We start from the raw sequence: 6,507 nt of genomic DNA, 5'->3' as shown, positions 1-6,507 counted from the left end.
GGCTGTATTTCAATAATGGCACAGTACAAGAACTACCGTGTGCTATGCACTATCACTGCATGTTAGATGGCTCCATGTGGTCTAACCTGCCACTACTGCACCACATGTAGCCCGTGTGTCGCTTCGGGTCATTAAACTCCACAATTTGGAATGGCTAGAGAGTACAAGGCACCAAAGTGTACCGGAGGAACGATCAAGAGTATTACGCACAGCTGGCTGCCAGTGGAGCCCCTTTGGGCCTGATTGCTGGCAAATGTAAAATTCGCGAACACTGCCTTGATGTTCGACAAAAGAGCGTTCGCTACGGGAGCTTCAAGTGGGCTCAGCACATGGGGAAAAGACCTAATCCAAGTATCTGCGGATGTCTCCTTTCCAGAAACATCCCTTCTAAGACTCAAGCAACGCCATCTACATCTTGGATTTTGCACCGCTATTGCGATATACAGCCACCTTGCTATATTTTCTCGGTATATCAGTTACTCAGTTCCATAAACGTATGCACCACAACACGATGAATCATTTGACACCATCCAGAATCCCCTGCGACAAACAGTTCGGCCGTAATGGCCACCTGAAGGTCCTCGGAATGCATGGTTTGGGGGCGGAAAGGTATTCATACAAATCTCAAACATATTTCGGGCTTCATCTCAATTAGTAATTTTATCTTCGGGGACATGCCAAGTCATTTGAAACCACTTGGAACATTATTTGTCAAACGAGTGGCCCCCAAGTTTTATGCAAATGGCAGTAACAAGGGAGGGGGGATCCCATTTCGATGGTCGCTGTACTGGCTCATATACAATGGATCCGAAGTATAGGTATCAATTGAGGCGCTACGCGCCTACTGTTGCTGTGTGATATATTTTGGTCACGTGGTTATTGTTCGGTCAATTTGGCCACAGCAGACAGACGTGTCCCTGACAAACGTAAGTGTTAAGAGCTAGCGCTCTTAAAAACAAAAATTGAGTTTTGAAAAAATAGGAGCAGTAGCTATCGCACCACACTGAGGGCATCAACCACGCCGTGAGGAAAGGGAAAGTGGGAATGGAAGAAGAGATGCACCGTAGCGACCGTAGTGGAGGGCTGCCGTTTCTCACTCTTGTTTTGCCGGCGACCGGGTTCTTGCTCGGCGGCGAGCACAATAGCGCCATCTCTCGACGCTCCGAGAACTAAGTCCTCCATGTTGGTACGGTACAGAAAACGGAACCGCTGCCCAGCGTTGTGTTAAAACGGCTGCGCTTCGTTTGAAAAGTAAAATGCGGATGCAGTGTTGCGCATCCTTCACTGTGAAAAGACACTACGATGCGCGTTCCAGCTTTTCGCTTTTCTATTTTTTTTTACTCCGTCCCAACGTTTTAGTAACACAAAACGTCATGCGAGGTATCGTGTCAGCACGCGAATCGGTGCGCAGCTTCGCTTTCTGCGCTGATTTTTGACAAATCTCTCGAGGTGATTTACGTTTAAATTAAGATATGGACCACAGCCTTTGTTGTCTCTGATCAAAATTAGAAGCCGATTTCGTGAATTTATCAACTCTCCGGTCGGGTGTGAATATATATAGACGTACGTAATAGAGAAGGTAATTATTTTAAGCGGGCCAATCGCCCGTGCCGTGGCGAAATAAGTTCACTCGAAGAACCATATGCCGATTACTGCTTAGTTTGCTACGTGTTCAGTTTTTCCCGTGTTCAATTAGTTTTAGAAGGGCGAGCAAACTCTCTGGACCATATGTTATGCGCGTTAAGGAGCCTTTGTGAAGAAATACACCCTACGTAACTGAGGTGCGAATGCTCTATTTCTTGAGGATTCCTGTACCTTCGATATCTGCGGCGACGAAAACCTAAAAAAAAAGAAGCGAATAATATAGCTACTTTATTATGAAGGAGGGACGCATTTCTAAGCTAGAAAGTACGTGCAACAGTGTTCTGCAAACGCTTCAGGCCATCAGATTTTATTATCGTTGTGGCAAGCTCCAACGTACAGCTTGCTTCGCAACAAAGCCATTTGTCCACGTTTGGGAGTAAGCTAATTAAGTTTCGGAAGCAACCGAACATGCTAATTTCGCCCCTGCACACACAGCTTGACCAGCGTATCGAGCCCGTGCATGCACCTACAGCGCTGTAGCATCTTTCTCTGATCAAGGCGCCACTGTGGCTCAGTGCTTATCTGAAAAAAAAAAGCTGCGTCTTTTGCATGCCTACTTTCCTCTTGTTGATGTCGACTGACTGACTGCGTAAGCAAAGGAATCGAATTACGCAGCTGGTCGAGGGTCTTGTGATTATACTGCAATGCACGAAGCTGGCGTCGGCGCGAACGAAAGTTCGCACTGTCACAGAAGTTCGTCAACATACGTGCGCAATCACCGCAAAATAACCGCTCGCTACCCTACCAGATGAATTCGCGTCCACCTGGGAATAAAATAGTCATGATAATGCGTGATGCTTGAACTGGTGCTTTAATGCGAGCATTAAAACGACAACAGCACACGGTCACGGTTCGACTTTCCAACCCACTTTCGAGTGCCGATTATTACGATCATCAGCGCCAGACTTCAAGCGAAGCTGAGGACGCGGTAGGAGTAAGCTGGCGCTTATTGAAAGCACCTACATTTGGTCAAAGATCAGCTGTGAAAACAACGCAGCAGCTGAAGCTTTCCTGGTGAAATTCCACTCGCAAGAAGAAAGTACGCATAGCAAAAGATGCACCAGCTCGACGAGCTCGACAGAACAAGGACTATGACAGAACCAAGATGGAAACCGGAAGTTGTGGGCGCGGTGTTGCCAGACCACCAAGCAATTTCGCATATCATCTATTGATCTTTTGTAGCGAGAGCTACACTACGCCAGCTCTTCGAGCCTTCAGCGTGACACCCCTTGAGCTCAGTTGCGGCGTCGTGGCCTTGAGTCGGTTGGTCACGTGGTGCGGAGCAGCTGCTGCATACGACCGCGGCGCGCCGGCAAATCCGAGCTGCAACAGCTGTGCGCATGCTCCGTGTCGAATGAGGGGGGGGGGGGGGGGGGGTAGAGGTGTCGCAGCTTTATAAGTAGGCGGCTTGGCGGACCCGCCTGGGTGAAGTGAGGTGAAGAAACTTTATTTCCCTCATAAGAAGACCCGTGCCCCTCTGGGTCCGCGCGCAGGCGTCCTGGGAGGGGCAGCGTCGCAGCTGGAAGACTAGCAATCCAAGCAAGCGCCGATATCCTTCGGACGGCCGACAGAGGTCTGTTTCGGATGTTCCGTACGTCCGCTGAACATCCGCAAACAGCCGGTAGACGTCCGTCGGCCGTCCGAAAGGAAGTCAAAGGTATACGGTTCGCCCGCCGACGGACGTCCAGTTGAGTATGTCCATTGGCGGACCTTTCTCGAATACTCGCATATATGGTGCATGCGTGCTTTTTTCACTCCGCGCGATGCAATAAAATGATTTGAGATTACAAACATCTTTATTTCACCAATATTCTCAGAACATGTGGGTGGGCCGTCTAGTCCGGTAGTCCACTGGCTGCTGCTGCTGCGCTGGCCCTCCCCACCAGCCAGTGCTGACGGTCAAAACAATTTGATGCATAGCAGGCATATTTTATTGTGGTTTATGATACATCAGCAGAGCTATGGGTTATATTCGGAAAATTTCTTAACTGTGACTCTTCAAATGTGGCAAGCTAGGGACACACATCCATAACCTTCCTACCCACAGGATTTCTGAAAAAAAAAAACGCGGCAAACATCAGTCATGTGAAACAAATGGAACAATGTAGTAGCCCAAGTAAAAACATTGGAACCAATTAATATAAGTGTTTAATGCTGCAAGTATAATAGACAATGCACTTTAATAAACACCTCAATATAAGGCAATAACAGCTCTCACCTTTCCACACCATATTTGACAATGAATCTGTTCTTCATTTATTCTCATGGGCCTTAAGGCACTAACCTGCGCAGCACTGTACGCGACTGTGCACAGAAACCCGCAAAGCTTCCGTTGCGAACCACTGCGAACTACACGTGCTCCCTATGGTCAGCCTTTTGCGCGTTGGCTCTCTTTACATAGAAACAGTGAACCTAGCAATGCGTTAAAAATTAACAAGATGCGAAAATACTCCGTCCCGCAACTTTGAAGGGTGGGAATTAGCCGCGCGAGTTGGCTCCCGCAGCTGTGGGATGTAGGCTCCCGAAAGTGTGAGAACACTTGTGGAAGCCATCTCCTCGCGCTTACTGCTCCCACTGTCCCGTGAACGAATGTTATACGATCATGCTGTATTGTCCTAAAAGCAAGTTCTAAGAAGTGTACATACCTTCGTAGGCAATCACATGTGCACTAAGCCTTCTTTAAACCAAGGTCGACGCTGTACGGCATTCCGGTGTTCCAGAAGAGTTTCAGGCGCTTCTCGTACCTTTCGAATTGCTTAAGTTACATACTACTTTCGTCCACAGACCGAACAAAGCCACGCATTATACGCAACAAATCAACAGCGCTACGAAGCCGCACTGATGGTTTGGATTGGATTGGATCTGGGGCTTATCCCTTTGTAACGGGCGGACATTACACGAACGTCCTAGCCAACTTTGTGACGCTACGGTGAAGTCTGTCCCGCCGTGTCGTCACCACCACCTAACGCTTCAGTCCACTCCAATTTTCAAGGCGGCGCTTTGTTGTTTCGACCGCCCTGGCCTTGAGAATGGCTTCCTGGTTGTTCATTTCACTGTCGCGCTGCCGGTTGCCCTGTGTCAAAACCTAGCGCCTGCGGAAGGGTGCATCCATTCGGTTGGCAGGGGTGGAGCGATCGACATGACAGCACCACATGCTCGATCGTCTCCTCTTCCTGCCCACACATCGTGCACAAGAAGACCGCATTGTCCTGGCCGGCAATCCGGGCTTGCCACTTCTTCGTGCGCTGCACTCCCGCCCGAGCCTCGAAGAGTAGGGCACTGCCGGGAGTTGTCGTAGAAGCGCTCCTGCGCAATCTCTCGTTTGTGCGCAGAGTACAATCCGAGAGCTGGCTTGGCTTCTGCGTTGGTCTTCCACAGCGCTGTCTCCGTCGCCACTACACGCTGCCGCACCTTCCCTTTCTCCAGCAGGTGCCCTCGGTGTCGGTGATCGTAGGCAGTGGCATACCGTATTTGCTCCCCAACGCTCGTATACCTCCTCTTCCAGCGCATGCACATACCAGAGTACAGCAGACACCGCTGTACTTTATGGGCCCAGCGTTCCTCCCCAAGCGTCCACGAGCGCATCTCGAAATTGAGCTTCGCCGTCGCCTCCCGTGCCTCGAAGGTGGACCACCCCACGTCTCCCTGCACGGCCTCGTTTCGGGACGTACGGTAGGCACCCAGAGCCCGCCGTCCCACCTCTCTGTCGTCGCTCCAGAAATTCACGGGTCCCCGATGAGACACATAGCACAGCGTTCGCATAAGTCAGTCCCGGCACCATCACCGCCTTCCAAATGGTGCGCAGTATTTCCAGTCTGTTGAATGACCATATATAGCGCCTTGGCTCTCAGGACACATTGGTTCCGAAGCGCCTTCGCGCGGAGGCCACTCTCATATAGCTCCAGGTATGCCCGCTGTGTCGTGAGCATTCCAAGGTATCTGTAGGAATGCTCCCACGGTAGCTCACGTCCCTGTAGCAGCAGCTTCGGCTCCACGCCCGTCGGGGCACGGGACCATGCACAACACTGCGCTCTTCCGTGCGCTGCATTGGAGACCCAGCAGCTTCTGGAGGCCTGGTTCCGAGCCCGCTACCAGCACGATGTCGTCAGCGTACAACAGGCCTGGGAGGACCTGTCGCACCACCCGCCCATCGCTCATGTAGGTTAGGTCGAAACCTGCACCACACCGCTCCAGTTCGCCTTCCAGGTCGTTCAGGTCGCATAAAGAGCAGAGGGGAGAGTGGGCATCCTTGACGAAGGCCCCGCTGTACCTCAATCGGACGAGACCGGAGGCCCTGCCACTCTACAACAACTTTAGTGTGTGTTTAGAGCGCGCGCAGCCGGGAGACTACCTCTTCGGGCAGTCCTTTGAGGCGTAGCCTATTCCAAAGGATCCTATGGTCTACGCAGTCATAGGCCTTTTCCGCGGCCAGGAAGGCCGCCCACAACTCTCTACCCTAACCTGTCGCGAGTTCTATGCACTGGGTCAGGATGAACAGGTTTTCCTCCAACCGCCGTCCCTGGCGAAAGCCGTGCTGCAACTCGCCCAGCACCTTTCTCGCTCCGCCCATGCTTGAATCCGTCTGCGCAGGACTTGAGAGAACAGCCTGTATAAAACTGGATTCACCGTGATCGGTCTATAGGCCTACTGCGGTCGCCGGAGCCCTTGTACAGGAACAGCATTCTTCCAAGTTTCCAGCCCGCAGGTATGTATCCCACACAATACACTGACAAATGCCCTTGGTGCCAAGAACCACCCACGCTGTACCACATAACGTGGGCATGCCAGAGGATAAGCATGGTACCAGTTATAACAAACCCGAGTGCGGAGCAATGGGAGGGAGTGCTCTCCAGCGATCGCCGA

Source organism: Amblyomma mixtum, chromosome 8, assembly GCF_055824585.1.
Source record: "Amblyomma mixtum isolate Tamu chromosome 8, ASM5582458v1, whole genome shotgun sequence".
Taxonomy (NCBI): Eukaryota; Metazoa; Arthropoda; class Arachnida; order Ixodida; family Ixodidae; genus Amblyomma; species Amblyomma mixtum.
This window is presented reverse-complemented; position numbering follows the sequence as displayed.